The sequence below is a fragment of the Gracilinanus agilis genome, chromosome 3 (assembly GCF_016433145.1).
Source record: "Gracilinanus agilis isolate LMUSP501 chromosome 3, AgileGrace, whole genome shotgun sequence".
NCBI classification, from domain to species: Eukaryota; Metazoa; Chordata; class Mammalia; order Didelphimorphia; family Didelphidae; genus Gracilinanus; species Gracilinanus agilis.
The window spans coordinates 304,605,189-304,622,834 of NC_058132.1; the positions used below are offsets into that span (position 1 = coordinate 304,605,189).

Sequence of the window (17,646 nt, forward strand, 5' to 3'; positions counted from 1 at the left end):
GTAAAATGTTTTATCAATATCTTTCCATTATCTGTTTAGCTATATAGCTAACTAGTTAGGTTCTATCTCTTTGCTTATTTCTTTTTTTGAGACTGACTATCTCAGCCAATCTGGAAGTTCAGCAGCTGCTCATTAGCCTGACAGTACTGATGATCAGCTTGGAAACTTTGACCTGGTCCACTTTACACAGGGCCCTATTCCTCCCTCCCATTCTCAGGGCTAAAAATATTTGTGTTGGACTTAGTGTGCACACCTGGTCATCTTAAGCACTGTTGCAGTCCAGAACTTCCCAATTCAGTGATCTATCCAGATTCTGCTTTTTTACCAGCAGATATTACAGGCAAGTGCTGTCATGCGATGTGGTTAGAAGAAATCATTTTGCAAATTAACTAATACTGGTAACAATATTTAAATAATGCCTAAAATACTGGTAACAACATTTAACGGATGCAAACCACTGTATATATGTTTTCTTAGTTGGCCCTCACAACAGCCCTGGAAGGTAAGCATAATTATTGTTTTCATTTTGTAGATGAGGAAACTCAGTCTGAAAAGACTTTCTTAGGATGGTCTAAACTGGGATTTTAACTTATGTTTTACTGACAAATCCATTGCCCTTGCACACAGTGCAAGGTGCTGATGTCCAGGTGAATGGCAGAATGAAAGTTCAATATTAGTAAACAGTATGGTGCCTAAATGCCCAAAGCTACTATAATCTCAGTGGTATTCATAAACATAATTACCAAGATAAGTAAGGATAACTAGGCAAGAGTGACTTTCTATACTCTATGCTAGTTGATAAAGACTCTGTTCTTGGGAGAGACACAAATGGGAGCAATTGGTAGAATTCTCAAAAATCAGATTTAAGCCTGAAATTAAGGGGTAAGACCAGAACAGCAGCAAAGTGAACAAATATTTTTCTAGCAAATAGAACTACCTAAGAATTGCATCAATTCTTTGGAAGTCAGTGTACTTATTTTCTGCAGTTCATATTTTCCAACAGGCACTAGATGAGATACTTGTCAGAAATGTTAAAGAAGGATTTCTATTTTGGTCTTGATTAACTCTCAGATTTTGTCATAGAGTAACAGATATGTAGTACTTTACTTTGTAACTCATTAAAGGTGCTTTGTAAATGCTTTTAATTAATCTAAAAAGTTACATTTAAATTTTAATGCAACTTTAATGGAAGCCAAGATTTTCTCTACTAGAAAAATTATATTTAACAATTTACAAATGAATTATATCTTGCACATATGTTTTGATTCCTGGATGGATACAAGGAATTTGTCTTCAAATTACAAAAAAAGTTTGTAATTCTAGAATCCTGTTGTCTCCTGCCACCGACAAACTGCGTTGCCTTTGGTAATCTGCAAAGTCTTTTCTGGCCTCTTTTCCCTCAAATGTAAAATGGAAAAGTTCAGCTAAATTATCTCTCAGGTTCCATTTAACTTGAATCATGTGTTGTTCTTTGATTTTGTTTTGAAATATTCCAACAGTTTAGAAAGAATGATTGAAATAAATAATATGTTGGCACAGATAGGACCAGTTATTTAGCAGCAAATGAACCAGTAGTCATTTGAAGCATTCTTTTTTGTCCCCTTTTATTGTTCTTTCTACCTGTTTTTTGAAAGAAATATTTTTGCCACTTTACCACTGATTTCACAATAGACAATCATTAGGACACTTGCCAGTAATATGGCTCATGTTGGCTCTCTCCTATTGTGAGAGTTATATCTAATTTTTTTTTGAGGATGACTGATAGAACAATCTTTTTTTTCCCCTTATGTTTCAATCCAACCAATATTTATTCTAAAGAAAAGGCATTATTTTAGTTTCTGTGAGAGAAATAAAAATCCCTTTTTTCCAAGTGAACATAAAATCTAGTCAGGTTTCATAAAGTATCATGTTTGTGATTCTTTCATGAGTTTACTATAAACTATTTTGTTTTATAATATTTATGGATCTGTCTTAACTTCAACACTAAAGTGTAAACAGATTCAGGGCATGGAATACATCTAATTTACTTTAGTATCTCCCTCAATAGCTAGAAACATGTCCAAAATATATCATACACTTAATAAATGCTTATTGAATCAAAAAAGGAAAACAAGGCTCACAGTGGTGAAATATAATTCAAAATAAGGGCAACTATTGAAATTTGCAATAAAGAAGTGCTATATAACTTTGAGAAGGGAGGGGACAGTTAGGTGGATCATTAAGTTGAGAGCCAGGTCTAGAGATTGGAGGTACTGGGTTCAAGACTGCTTTGAAATACTTCCTAGGACTATGACCGTAGGCAAATCACTTAACCTCCATTGCCTAAGCCTTACAATTCTTCTGCCTTGGAATCAATATACAGCATTTATTCTAAGACAGAAGGAAAGGTTTTAAAATAATAACTTTGAGGAGGAAAAGATAGATATGGACTGCAGTTGTCCATTTCAGCAAAGAAATAAGATTTGAAGTAGATTTTGAGAAATTAATAGGATTTGCACAGAAATAAAGACACAGAGCTAAATAACATATATAATTTATTTCTGGGTGGGGGGGAATGCCAATATGGAAAGGGTCAAAGAATGTAATCCAATGCTGTTCTGACTATAGTGAGATTTTAATTATTGCCTTTGTCTAGCTCTCCCTGATGTTTATATACTATTGGATTGAATTATAAAATAATTCATTTACTTTGCTGCTGAAGATTTCCAGAATTTTTTTCACTGAGATTCCATTGCCTTCAAGTCACTTCCTTGAATTCCTGATTTAAAGTGATTTTGTTGAGATATTCTATAATGAGTTTAAATTATAAAATCAAATTCACGCAATTCCCCAAAGAGCCAAGTAGTATTTTCTATTTCCTATTATCTTCCAAAAATAAAAGCAAAAGAAGTTGCCTTCTAAGGACAATCATCCTAAGGTAGGTTTGGCATGAAGACTGATAATAATAGCATACTTCCACCCTGAGGTGCTGGATACAATTCCCAACCACTGCTATGTAGGTCAGCTCGAAACACTGTATTAGGTTTTAGATCCCACTTTATTGACAAATTGCAATGTATAAAACACTCCTCATTGAGAATGATAACTACATATTTACATACATAAACACATACATGTATATATGTATGAGTATATACATATATGTACGTGTATAAAATATATGTGTGTATATGCAGATATGTGTGTAAACATACACACACACACACACACACACACACACACACACATATATATGTAATGAACTAGAGAAAAACTCTTTCCAAAATAGGATGAGTTACTCATCAGGAAACCCTAATTAGCAAGTCTTGTTAAATAATAAAAATAAAAAATGAGAACTAGTAACTGTTATCTAATGTCAAAAGACAGGATTAGTAAAATATGATATGACTTACATGACAGAGCAAATCAACTACTTATAAATAAGGTGGCTTCACAATGACAAAACCTTATCAGTTAAGGATTATGTATTATCTATCATAAAGATTTCATGTGAATAGAACAAAAGATTTCAGAACCAAGTAAAGAAAATAGGAAAGTAGAAAATGAACCTAGACCAGAGAATAAACATAGAGAGAAAATAAGTCCCCAAATCAAAGATCCCATTTATTATAACAGGACCTAGCTAAGACAAAAATTATGAACAGAATTCTCCTAGATCCCTTTCTTTGCCTCTTTATTCTTTTTACTGATATCCTTTTTTTTTCTTTAAAAAAAAACCATACCTTCTGTCTTAGAATAAATGCTATGTATTGGTTCCAAAGCAGAAAAGTAGTAAGGGCGAGGCTATGAGGAATATGAGGAATGCATGACTTGCCCAGAGTCTCAGAGCTGGTATGTGTCTGAGGCCAAATCTGACTAGGACTTCCAGTCTCTAGACCTGGTTCTCAATCCACTGAGTCACCTGACTTCCCTTTATCCTTTCTTCTACTTATTCTCCCCTATCAAAGCTCCCAGAATTTTTTTTTTGTTTTCTTCTTGATCTGCCCACAGCCCTCCATTGCCATGCCATACACAGGTTTACTCTCCCCACCATTATCACGATGCAAATTGTTATCACTTCTCTTTCCTTTCTAGCACAACTCATATTACATAGTTACTAACCATCTAGTTACTAGAAGGAAATTAAAATGAATAATGTGATCAATATAAATGTGATACTGATAAATTGTTTTAATACAATTCTTCCAGGCTTCTTTGTGTAAAAGTGAAATTTGGGAAATGCCATCTAAAAGTGTATATATTTCTATGGACATGGAAAATGTATCAAACTACATTTCCCGTGATCCAACGTGGTCCAACTGGTTTCCGTTTCCGGGTTTTTGGCTTGGGGAGGCCTACGTCTTGACACAGGGAAGAGTTTAGAATCTCCTGGGTTAGGAGGGAGTGCTCTCTTGGCCAGCAGACTCGAGACAGTAATGGAGGCGGCAGTTTTGAATGCTTACAAGCGCGTGGTCTAATGATTTTATCTATCAGCATGGCTTTAATTAAAATACTAATATATATATATATTTATACCAGCCTTTATCATTTTTAATATTAATAATTTGGTGAACCAGAAGGTCGAAATTCGAACTCTAAATCTTCCAGATAGCCTAATGATAGCCATGCCTGCTTTTTGGCCATCTGGCTCAGCTCTTTTGAGCACTTTTTTAAAAAAGGAAAGTGGCTTTCCTTGCCATGCTTTGGCTAAAAGCAAGAGCACGTTTTTGCCTCCAGCGGGACTCAGCCAGCCAGTCCAGCCCAAACCACCTTGGGAGGGAGGTCAGGCCAGCCAATTCGGGCTTTTGGCTTTACACTAAAATGCCGGAGCCCAGCCAGTGTGTCTCTGCCGCTGCTGCTCTCCTGACTCCTGACTTGATCTCCATTCCTGCCGCGCCGAAAGCCTGCAGCATTCCAGTCCCTGTGATCTCCGATCCTGACTTGCTGGTGCTGCTGGAGTCCAGAACCCCGAGCCCCAACAGCTCACCCAGTCCTGACTTGCCGAGATCTTGATCTCCAGAGACTGCTTCAGTTCCTGCCGCAAACCAGTTGGGTAGTATATTCCCCTTTCTCCCTATTTCTAGCCTTCCATGTGTTTCTCTAAAGACCTAATTTAGGCAACCCCCACAAGCTCTACACCTGGGATTTTCTACAAAACTGACTTTAAGTTTTTCTCTAGCCCTTGAAAGTTCCATGCTTTGAATATTACCTTGTAATTTTACAAAAGATCTTTTTAACTTTTACTTTAAATCCTTAAGAATTGTTGTCTTAAAGGATAAGCTTTTATATATTTTATTATAAGAGATATTATTGCCTTAAATGGATAGAAGCATTTCCTACCCAGGATTTTTTTTTTAAATACAGAGAGTCAAGGAGTTCCTGTATATTCTTTGCTATGGAAGCAATAACAGCATTTGCCAAGGGTTACAGGTTGTAACAAGTATATGATTTTGAACATCATTATTTATTGTTTTAAAATGTGCTATTGGAAATAATGGTACTCTATTTGAATGTGCATTGTGAATCTGCTATTTGTAAAACCCACTTTCTCTCACAGAGAATCTCATTTTTGGGTAACATAACCCTTCTAGTTCTAAGCTATATATATATTTTTGATTCTTTAAAACTTTTTTTAATGAGAGAAATTGATTTTCCCCTTTTCTCATCTTGTACTGGTAGTACATATATAATCATTATTTATCCTTTTTCTGATTCTACAGCAAATACCTTGGCCTATAGGACTGTGATTTAAATGCCTCTCTGATTCCAGAAGGGAATATGAAAGCTGTTAATAGTGCTAAAAAAGAAAGCACATGGTCAGAGACTTGACTGACTAAGATCTGCATAATTGCAGCAGTTCTATGCCAATACTTTAGGGCTTGGAAATTGGGGTTTGAGTCCTGGAGTCCCAGTCTTTTCTAAAACTTTAGAGGACGTGGGTCCCCTCGACTTAGATTCCTAGAAAGCACCTAAGATTGGTTATTTATTTGGCTCACTTCCCTAAAAAGCTGATGATAAGTCAGATCAGAGAGAGACATTTTCCTTTAGTCCTGGCCCTGAATGGGTAATTGCACACTGCTGAATTCACTTTAATTAGACCTTCATTCAAAGGTCTAAGTTTATTTTCCCCAGATTTTTTGCACATTTTACATTTCATTCACAAGTTAATTTTTTCTTCTTTTTTCTTGAATTTTATTCTTTGTATTTTGCCATCCTTAGCTGACCTGAGGTACCTTTTTTAGAAAAAAGGTGTGTTTAAGTTTTACCTCACGGGGATATCTGTTAAGTTTTTTAAAATTCGATAATGTAAAAATATATGTATATTTAACTCTTTTAGGAATAATTTCATGGGGAATTAAATTGTATAAATCTTAGAAGAAAATGTATGTTTTGTAATCTATAATGTAAAGTTTAAATTCTTTTGAGAATAATTTCAGAATAAGGATCTTGCCATCTCCCCAGAATCCAGACGACGAACTTGTTTGGTGAGGACACATGAAGATGTCTGAAAAGCCTTCACTGTACCATGGAGACCAAACTTTGAACTTTGGGGTGCAGTTGATTGAACTATGGGGAGTTAAAATTGAGTTGTATGTATTGTTTTAATTGTACACTGTTGTGCCAGTGGGGGACTGCCCCCCAAATTGGTTTTTTGTCAATGCGGCTAATTTTAACCATTTGTTCATCTATTTCTTTTATCCCCAATTCCTGAAAAAATTTAGAAGTTGTTTATTTTTACAGGTCCAGTGAAGAAAAAAGGACTAACCTTTTTTTTTTTTGCCAGACCTCACGGGGAATTGTAAAAGTGAAATTTGGGAAATGCCATCTAAAGGTGTATATATTTCTATGGACATGGAAAATGTATCAAACTACATTTCCCGTGATCCAACGTGGTCCAACTGGTTTCCGTTTCCGGGTTTTTGGGCGTGGGGAGCCCTACGTCTTGACGCAGGGAAGAGTTTAGAATCTCCTGGGTTTGGAGGGAGTGCTCTCTTGGCCAGCAGACTCGAGACAGTAATGGAGGCAGCAGTTTTGAATGCTTACAAGCGCGTGGTCTAATGATTTTATCTATCAGCATGGCTTTAATTAAAATACTAATATATATATTTATACCAGCCTTTATCATTTTTAATATTTATATTTGGATGTTTGTCCCTTTAAATAGAACTTAGTAATATAAAATGTAAAAGACTTTTGGTAAGATGGGTAAGTAAGAATTTATGTTTAAGTAAAACTCCCTCTCATCACCACCAATCAATCAGAAATAAAGTAAGGTAAAAAGACAACAAAATAGGAGGGAGAAAGAAAACAATCATTATAAAGAAAGCCCCTCAGAAAAAAAAAAACTATAGAGAAAATGATGAAATATATAAACAAAATGAACTACTAGTTTCTGAAGAAATACTACAGGGCAGTGATGGGCAAACTACAGCCTGTGGGTCAGATACAGCCCCCCTGAAATGTTCTATCCCACCACAGCTTCAGGACATTATTCCTAATCTGACAAATACAATGAGTAGGATACAATACAATGAAACTTCTAAAGAGTTGCCTTAGAAACAGACTGACAGATGAGCATTTCCTTTCCTTTGGCCCCCTCTTTAAAAAGTTTGCCCATCAATGCTATAGAGTAAAAAAAAAAGAATTGTGAAAAAAATCTCAAGAATAGTGGATAATATTTTTAAAATATCAACCAGAACATTAAAAAAGGGACTGGAGCACCTAAAAGAATGACCAGAATAGTTGAAAAGCTTAATTAGATAATTAAAGAAATGATAAAAATACAAATGTGAGATTAAAAGATAATGAAATGTTTAAATGAGCAGATAAAAAATACAATAGGAGGGAACTCTGAAAAAGGGAAATTAAAAATTAAGAAGTTTAAAAATATAGATAGGTAAAAAAAAAGTGATAGATCGAGGTCCAAAAACAGTAAAATTCAAAGAACGAGTACTCTCCAAACTATCTGACATTGAAAATTTATCTGTTAAATAAATTAAGAATCATTTGCCCCTCAGAGAAATACAAAAAGAGTAAATTTCACAGTTTATGTAAACATATAACTATATAAATATATTTGAACTGGAGAGCCAAGTACTGTACAGATAAAGAAAATCTGTAAGAAGCTAACAGAAAGAAATCTTCAGTTTAAGTAAGGTATAAATGAAGCTGCAAAGCTTAGAAGTTTTGAGATAAAAATTAGGGCTCAGGAAAAACTAAAATTTCAGAGTGTTAATCCAGTTTTCACAGGACTGTTCATTAAAATAAAACTAGAAGAAGAAAACTCATTAAGTATTGAGTAATAATCTGCCAAAATATAGATAGGATATAAGCTTTATAATAAATGGAATGCTGGACTTGAAGTCAGGAAGACCTGAGTTTGAAACCTGAATCATATTTTAATAACTGTGTGGTCCCATGCAAGTTATTTATCATATCTGAACCTATTTTCATCATATACAATGAGGAGGTTAGACTTAGTGATCTGTTTCTTTCAACCTCTGAATCTGTGATTATATTTTTAAGGGAAGCCTAAATAATCTGGACGGTATCCAATATTTGTGATAGAACCATTTAGTTTCCAAAAATTTTCTACAAATTATAACAATAATACTGCCCAAGAAATATTATATGGAATGAAATAAAATAACAAACTCATTAGTATAAATAAAGTATCAAAAATATCAAGGGATATACTGTAGGATTCAGATTTGATCCTACCAGATCCCAAAGTATGTTAAAAAGTAGTCATGACCCAAACTTATTTTAGAGATGAGGAAACTGAAGTTCATGGATGGACATCAGAGGTGGGATTTGATTTCAGATCTTTGGAATTTGAATTGAATTGAATTTGAATTTTGAATCACTTTCCACTGAGTCAAAATAAATTGTTATGTTTAACTATACACTTTATAAAAATGAAATAATTATAAATATTGTAAATTTGTTTTGTTTCTATTTAAATTTCAATCATTAAAATGGGTTTTGAAATTAACCTCTCCCAAAATATTTTCATTTTATCTATGGTTCATGAAGAGCTTTGAAAAATCTGAAAAATTCAGAAGAAAACAATTCATCTCTATGCTGAAGTAATATTTCTTTTAGTACTGTTTTAAAACAATTTATTTGTTGTAGAAATACAAATGACACCTCCAAAAGTATTCAGATATTTTCACTAACAAGGGAAAGACCACAACAACCTAAGAGTAAGACGTTTGGAGAGTAAAAAAATTGGCTAGATTCATAAAACCAGAGCACATCAAGTTCAGGAGTACAAAATGCATTTAGCCAAGATCAGGTGTCATCTACTATGACAAGAAGGGCAATGCTTTTTTTATTTGCCTTGTCAGCTTTCCCTCCCTCCCTTCATTGCTCCTTCTGCCTCTAGTTTTCTCCTCCTCCTTCTCTCTTTCTTTCTTCCTCCATTTCTCCCTTTCTTTTTCCCTCTTTCCACTTCCCCTTTTCTCTTTCTCCCTCTCTGTCCCAGCCTTTGTTTCTATCTCTGTCATCTCTCTCATGCACCCATTTCTTTTTACATATCTCATCATGATTTATTAAGCATTTTGTAAATTACATGTGCTTCATAAATGCTTGTTAAATTAAATTTCACCAGATTCTTTGGCTTTTCTCATAAAGCACAATAAGATTTATTTTTTTTTCTCCAAGTAGAGTCCATCTTAAAAATCTGTTCAAACTGATTAAAGTCTTCTTTTGTGATGACTTTCCTTGCCATTTTCAATCCCTTTCCTCATCTTTCCAAAAGAGCTGTATGCCACTCTGAAAGCTATTTTAGATGAACCGGGGATAACTCTAATCTTCTGATAATCCAAGAAGGCAGGTCACATAATTGGGCATTTTTTGTTTCAGGCTTTACTCATGGGTTCATCCTTTAACTGAATGTGTGGAAAAATGAATGTTTTTAATTACTTTTATCTGTGGTTGTCTGGATACTTTTTGCATGTTCAAATCTTTTAGAAGCCAGTGAAAGTAAAATAATCTGACGCCTGTTGAACTCTTTCTTTCTGAAAATACTTGAAAAATTTTCTAGGAGTAATCAGTTTTTATTTTCATTGACAAAGACAAACAATTGGGTTTTTATTGAGTTCATAGTTTGATATTATTTGAGAGAGCTTGGGATGCAGGTAGTTTGGATTATGATGATATTTTCTCTCTCATTTTCTGCATAGCTCTTCTACCTTTTATTGAGCTGCTTCTTCTTCAAATCACAGGAGGGTTCAAAAGCAGGTACTTACAAGTGAATTTAATTTGGCTGATTGGATTTGGAGGAAGAGATTTCAAAACACATCTGGATGGAATCTGGGAATAATGTGATTTAATAGCCTTGCTTTTGTCAGGGTTCTTATTCCCAACCAGATTTCTTTCCTATGAAAGAGAAAGAGGCTTTTAAAATTTTTATTTTGTTTTGTTCCAGTTTTCTTGTATTTTATTTAATACCTTAGTAATTAATTAGTAAATTATCAGTCTATGTTCAAGGGACAGTGGACAAACAGAAATGCAAAAGGAAACAGCAGGTGAATTTCTAGAGCCTTAGGTAACATATTGTATTAGTTCCAGGTCAATGGAAAGAAAGTGTTATATAGGACCTAAATAAATTCTTTGACTGAAGAAATTAGGACTGGAGAAAAATAAGATAAATGAGGAAACAAAGGGAAAGGATGATCTCAATATAAATGTAAATTATTGCCTTCCTTATCCTTATTCTCCTCCTTTTCATCATTTAAGAAGTGGTCCTTTGTCCTACAGAGAAGCAATTTCTCAAAGACAAAGAAAAGAACTTGGCAATTTCCCAACATGAAATATAGACAGTATCTTACTTCTGTGGTATGTATTCATATATTTATGTACTTGTGTCTATATATATGTATGTATGTACATACATATATATAATATGTATATTTATGTTATGTTGAGGACATAGCTTATGGTCTCTGCCTCTCTTCTCTCCTGAATGCCAGTCTCACAGTATCAGCTCCCTCATACACATCTCAAGTTGGATTCTCTGTAGACTTCTCAAACTAAAAAAATCCAAAACAGGATTCATTATCTATCCCACGAATTGTACCTTCTTCTGAACTTCTGCATTGCTCTCAAGAGAACAATCATTTTCCTAGTTATGCAGGCTTGAAACTTCAGTGTCTTCCTCAACTTCTAATTTTCACTAACCACACATATTCAATTTCATACCATGTCTTATTTATTTTAACCTTGAAAGCATTTTTCTTTTATATCCCCTTGTATTCACCCATAGCTATTCCCCCAGACTTGGACCTTATACTTTAAATCTGGAATACTGAAGTAGCCTTCTGTTTAGCCCCCCCACATCAAGTCTTTCTTCAATCCAGCCTTCATTCTACTGTCATTGTGATCTTCCTGAAGTGGAAAGCTGTCCATGACAATCCTATACTCTAATAAAAAATTCAAATGAATGCTCATTACTTCCAGTATCAAATATGAAATACTTGGTTTAACATTTAAATCCCATTCCAAATTATCCATTTACTATCCTTCCAGTCTTATACTCTATTTCCCTCCAAGTACTCTATGATATGAAAACTTACCTTTTTATGTGCCCTTGACAGACAGTAGTTCATTTCTTGACATTATCTTTTCATTGGCTGTGTTTGCAATGCTCTCCCTCTTCATTTCTGCATCCTGACTTCCCTGGCTTTCTTCAAGAACAAATTCAAATTCCATATTCTGAAAAAGGACTTTCCCAGTCACCCCCATAGTTAGTAAGTCCTTACAAAATGCATACTGATTATCTGTGTCTGTTTCTCTTTCTCTGAAATACATGAAATCAAATATCTAGCAATATAGTGATATATGTAGACATATCAATTGGGATCTATAATTTCATTGGTAAAGAGAACTTCTCCTGGAGAAATTCGTTCTAATGTAATTCAGCAAATCTCTTGCATCCCAAAGTCTTAATGAGTTATCCAGTTCACCGAGAGATTGTGACTAGGGGAAAGGAAAGGAATAAGTATTTATATAATGTCTACTATATGCCAAGATCTTTCTTAAGCATTTTTACACATATTATTTCATTTGTTCCTCACAACAATCCTACAATATAGGCACTATTATAATTTCCATTATACCACTGAGGAAAGAGAAGCAAACTTGGGTGACTTCTCTAGGTTCAAGTAAATTGTCTATTAGTTGTCTGAGGCTAGATTAGTTATGACTTCTTAACTACGGGAACAACATTGTTTCTACAGAATCTATACCACCAACTGCTTCTAAATAATGGATTAGTTCTATTTGTTTTACATTCAATTGCATATCATAGTATAATTATAGGCATTCCTCATCCATTTTGTATTTCTTATGTGAATAGTTAGACAACACTTTCTTTGAAAGGCAGTTTGGCACAAAAGAATAATGCAACTTATTTATAATCAAAGTTCAAATTCTGTTCTGACTTTTGTGGGAAGGAAAAGTTGGAATGGTAGGGCATCTTGAAGGGGGAGATAAGAATCAGCATATGCTAAACAAGTCATATCACCACCAATAACACCTTGACCACCATCTCAGATATTGATGCACATAGACTAGGACTCTGAAAAAAGAGCTTTGAAAATTACAGTGTCCATTAAACTATGAGACCTGACTAAAACCCATCCCACAAAACCATAACTGATTATAACAACTATTGTGGAGAAGGGACACGCCATCCTTATCATGACCTGAAATAATTCCAGACCACCTATTACCAGTAGGCAGAAACAAACAAGATGGAAATAGAAGCACCCCAAGATCATTGGTCCTGCTTCTACCAGTGATTCCCAAAGTGGGTGCTACTGCCCCCTGGAGGGTGCTGCAGCGATCCAGGAGGGTGGTGATGGCCACAGGTGTATTTATCTTTCCTATTGATTGCTATTAAAATTTTTAAAAAGTAATTTCCAGGGGCTTAAGTAATATTTTTTCTGGAAAGGGGGCGGTAGGCCAAAAAGGTTTGGGAACCACTGTTCTAGACCATCATTCCTATCATTATCGGGTAGGTGACTCTTTTATAAAAGGATCCATTCATCCCCACCACTGCCAAATCATTCTCACCCATAATGAGGGAAAGCTGGCTCGGCTAAAGCATTAAGTCACTCTGAGGGGGAACAGAGAGCAGCATGTAACAAGCAAGTCAAACAACTACTACCACCACTTTGAACACCATCTCCCCTTTGATTATGATACAGACAGTTTAGGACTCTGGACTAACGAGTCTTTGGAATAGCTTCTACCCCTGTGTCAACAGCCAGTATACTAAGAAACAACTTGTGGAGATGGAACCTTACATCCTGTACTTGCAATAGCCAAATCTACTGAAGACCAAGTAAAGAAAAGATTTTGTCTTCAAAGTCTTTGGCACTATCAAATGATTCAACATCAGGAACTGATATGATTTTAGTAGTGGTAATGACATTGAAGAGGAAGCATTGCCATATGCTCTGATAGATAAATGGTGCAAATGATGGCATCAAAAAATATATGATTGAAAAAGAAGATGCAGTAGTCACATAGCAAGAGTAAAAGATACCCTTTAGAAAGCCCATCTGCTCCCTGAGTATGTGTAAAATTTTAAGATAAAATGAACAAAACCTTCTTAATTATACCCTTAATTAAAAATAAATGGGTCAAGTAGGTAGTAGAGCATATAGAACACCAGGCTTTGAATCAAGAGGACCTGGATACTTTCCTAGCTGTATGATCCTAAGCAAGTCACTAAACCTCAGTTGTCTAGACCTTAAATTCTTCTGCCTTCAAATTGACATCGATTTTAAGGCAAAAGGTAAGGCTTTAAAATTTTATTAAAAGGAGTCAAGATGGTGGCTTAGAAGCAGCAAAAGTTGATTCTTCTATGAAAACCCTTCTACACCAATCAAAAACAACTTCAAAGGGGACAGAAAACCAAATTCAATAAGAAGAGAGAACTGAGGGACCCTCTTGATCAATTCAATGTAATAGGTACACAGAGAAGATTGAATTCTCCTGTTTAAGGAAAAGAAAGAAGGAAGCTCCCACAGCCCTTCCCACCTACTGTGCTGAGACTCAGGCAGTTGGTGGGATCTCAAGGCAAGGGCTCCAAACAAGATGGAGTGCCTTCCTACCACAACTATGCAAAGCTCAGAACTCTGACCATAGATAGCAAGGAGGTTGCTGGAAGAGAGAAGAGGAGAAGAAAACAGGCTGGTTGCAGCCTTGAGCTGACAAGCCTCCATCTTGGGTCTCTATGTCTGGAAATTTTAGCCTCAGGTCCCATTCAGCAGAGAAGCTCAGTAACACGTAGCTGACAGAAAACCAGAGGATCAAGGGTGCAGAGAGGACAGAGAGTCAGGCTCAGCAGCCTGAGAGAGCCACAGTTCTCTCCTGCTTGATCAAATCTAAAAGCCTCTGCTGGCATTTAGAGAAGATCTGGCCTCATGGCACATTAATACAACTGGTCAGATCCGTCAGCCTAACCCAGTTAATCAGCTGAGCAGAGAAGAAGCCTCCTCAAGGCAGAAAAGTCTAAACTCACAGATCCAGCAAATAAACATAGGAGCAAGAATACAGCCAATGACAGGGGGCAGAAGAGAAGGAAAAAATATGAGTGAACAACAGAAAAAGAAAAAAAAGAAATTACAATTGACAGCTTCTATTGAGGTAATGAACAAAGAACAAATTAAACAGAGGAGGACCAAGGAACACCAAGCAAAAACTCAGGAACTACAGCAAATTAGACCCAGGCACTGGAAGAACTAAAAACATAATTCAAAAAACAATTAAGAGGGTTTGAAGAAAATTGGGAAAAGAACTTAAAAAGTAAAATGGGTTACCTGGAAACAGAGGCACATGAACTAATATGAGAAAATAGTGTCTAAAAAGCCAGAATTGACCAGCTTGAAAATGAAGCAAAGAAGGTAAAAAATAAGAAAAGTGACCTACAAAGAAAAATAAATCAAAAGGAGAAGGAGGTTCAAAATGTCAGGAATGAAGTTCAGCCTTTAAAAATAGAATCAAACAGTTAGAAGTGAATGACTTCACAGGGCAGAAATAATCTATAGAACAAAATATAGAGAATGAAAAAATTGAGAAAAATATGAAACACCTCATTTATAAAATGACAGACTTGGAAAATAGATCCAGGAGAAACAATTTAAGAATTATGAGACTACTGCATATTTATGACCAAAGAAATAGCCTGGACATCATACTACAGGAAAATTATCCAAGAATATTGCTCTGATATTATTGAACAAGAGGATAATGTAGAGATTGAAAGAATCCACAGGTCACCTTCTGCATTAAATCCTCAATTGAGAACATCCAGGGATGTTATAGCTAAGGTCAAGAACTTCCAAACCAAGGAAAATATATTACAAGTTGCTAAAAAGAAACAATTCAAATATCATGGAGCCACAGACAGGATTACACAGGACCTGTCTGCATCTACACTGAAGGACTGGAAGGCATGGAATATAATATTCAGGAAAGCAAAGGAACTGGGTCTACAACTAAGAATCAACTACCTAGCAAAATTGATTATATTCTTACAGGGGAAAGTATGGACATTTAATAAAATAGAAGATTTCCAAGCATTCCAAAAGAAAAGACTGGACTTAAACAGAATATTTGATGCCCAATTACAGAACTCAAGAGAATCACCAAAAGGCAATTAAGAAAAGGGGAAAAATTAAGTGACCCAATAAGTTCAAATGATTTGGGTTGCTATATGAAAAGATGATATTAGTAAATCTTAAAAATTGTTATTATCATCAGGGTAGCTAGAAGAAATATACCTAGAGGTTACAGTGATAAATTGTTTAGGATGATATATTCAAAAAATATAAAAATTAATGTGCCTAGGCGCCCTTGGCTGGGAGGGAGCCCAGGGAGCTCCCAGAGTCCTTCCCGGCCTAGTTGAAGGTCATTGCTTCGAATGCAACTGAATCTCAACAGCCATGAAGTGGCTATGTATAATTATGAGTCCCAAATTCAGATACTCTCTTATGGTAAACATAGCAATGATTTCAAACTGGATGAAAGTTATTCCATCTCCTTATATCATTAGTAATAGACTGATATCATATTACAAAGCTAAAAAGAACATCACAGAATATTACAACATACTTCAGCTTAATAAAGGATGTTCTGCAAATTAAGTAAGAGAATCTTTTTGTCAGCTTGCCAAGCAGTTTCACCCAGATAGTGGATCTGATACAGCTGATTCTGCATCATTTATACAAACAGAAGAAGCCTATAGGATGGTATTGGCCCATGTAGCAGAGAAAACAAAACAGAGACAAAAGAAATTTGAGGAAGAGGAGGAAGAAGATGAGTCCAAGTATAAAACACCACAACACAGACATTATTTAAGTTATGAAGGTTTTGGTTTTGGGACTCCAAGTCAACGAGAAAAACAATATAGGCAATTTAGAGCAGATCGTGCTACAGAAAAAGTAATGGAATATCAAAAGCAGAAACTAGAAAACCAAATTTATAAGCATAATGTGATTGCTAAAAATGTAAGACAAAGTAAACGACAAAAAATAACTCAAGCAATTGAGTGCTTAGTTGAGGATCTCATTCAAGAGTCAATGGCTAAAGGAGACTTTGATAATCTCAGTGGTAAAGGAAAGCCCCTGAAAAAATTTTCTGACTGCTCATACATTGATCCCATGACTCATAAACTGAACAGGATTCTAATCGAAAATGGATACCAGCCAGAATGGATTCTAATGCAAAAGGAAATAAAGGATACTATTAAGCAACTCAGAGAAGACATTTTGACATCAAGAAATAAACTTGGGCTTCCAATAACACCAAGTGAGCTAAAGCAGTGGACTGAAGTTTGTGAGAAATTTCAAGAAAATATTAAAAAATTAAACAAGTGAATTAATTATTTTAATTTGATTGTTCCTATTCTAAACAGGCAAAAAGTTCATTTTGATGCAGAGAAAGAAATTGCCAGAGTCCAAAAAACTTGTGAAAATCCAAAAAAACCAGAGAAGATGGATAAAAAAAAGCACTGTTAACATTGAATCAGAAATCCAACAAACAGTTGGATTTAAGAAAGGCTTTTTAAAATGGATAACTCTATGGAGATGGAGTAAAATATGAGGATTTCAGGATTTAGTGCCATTGTATTTCAAAAAGTCCTTTTTTTAGATCTGCTGACTTCAAATGTGAAATATATTTGCTGTCATACTTATTTATGTCTGCTCATCTCTCTATTCTTTTGTCAATGAATCTGAAAGTTATTAAGTGAAAGAATTTACAACCAGTCTTTAAAATGTATGTGCCCACTAACTATATATGAAAGACTACAACAAAAAGAAATCCAAAAGCCACAACTCAAGAGGACTCATTTGGGATCGGGCAAGAACCACATTCTGCAAATTTTGGAATTAAAAACATTAGTCATCAATTGAAATGAGTAAGGATAAGAATGTGGAACTAGTAAATTCAGGTCATGAAGTCAATAAGATTGCTTCTACTATTAAACTAAAATATATATATATATTAGAGGTAAAAAAAAGAAGATAATACTAAGAAAATGAGAGAAGAGATGAAGTGGAGTAAATATTTTTTAATAAAGAAGCACATGGAAGGGGTGAGGGGAAGATCAATACAATGAAAGGGAGGAAGAGGTTGAAGGAAGGTAATATT

At 35.0% G+C, this 17,646-nt stretch overlaps 1 pseudogene; it reads left to right on the forward strand.

The window, feature by feature from the left end:
- The first annotated feature begins 15,938 nt into the window (after nucleotides 1-15,938).
- LOC123239346 lies at nucleotides 15,939-17,097 on the forward strand (annotated as a pseudogene).
- Nucleotides 17,098-17,646: the final 549 nt, after the last annotated feature.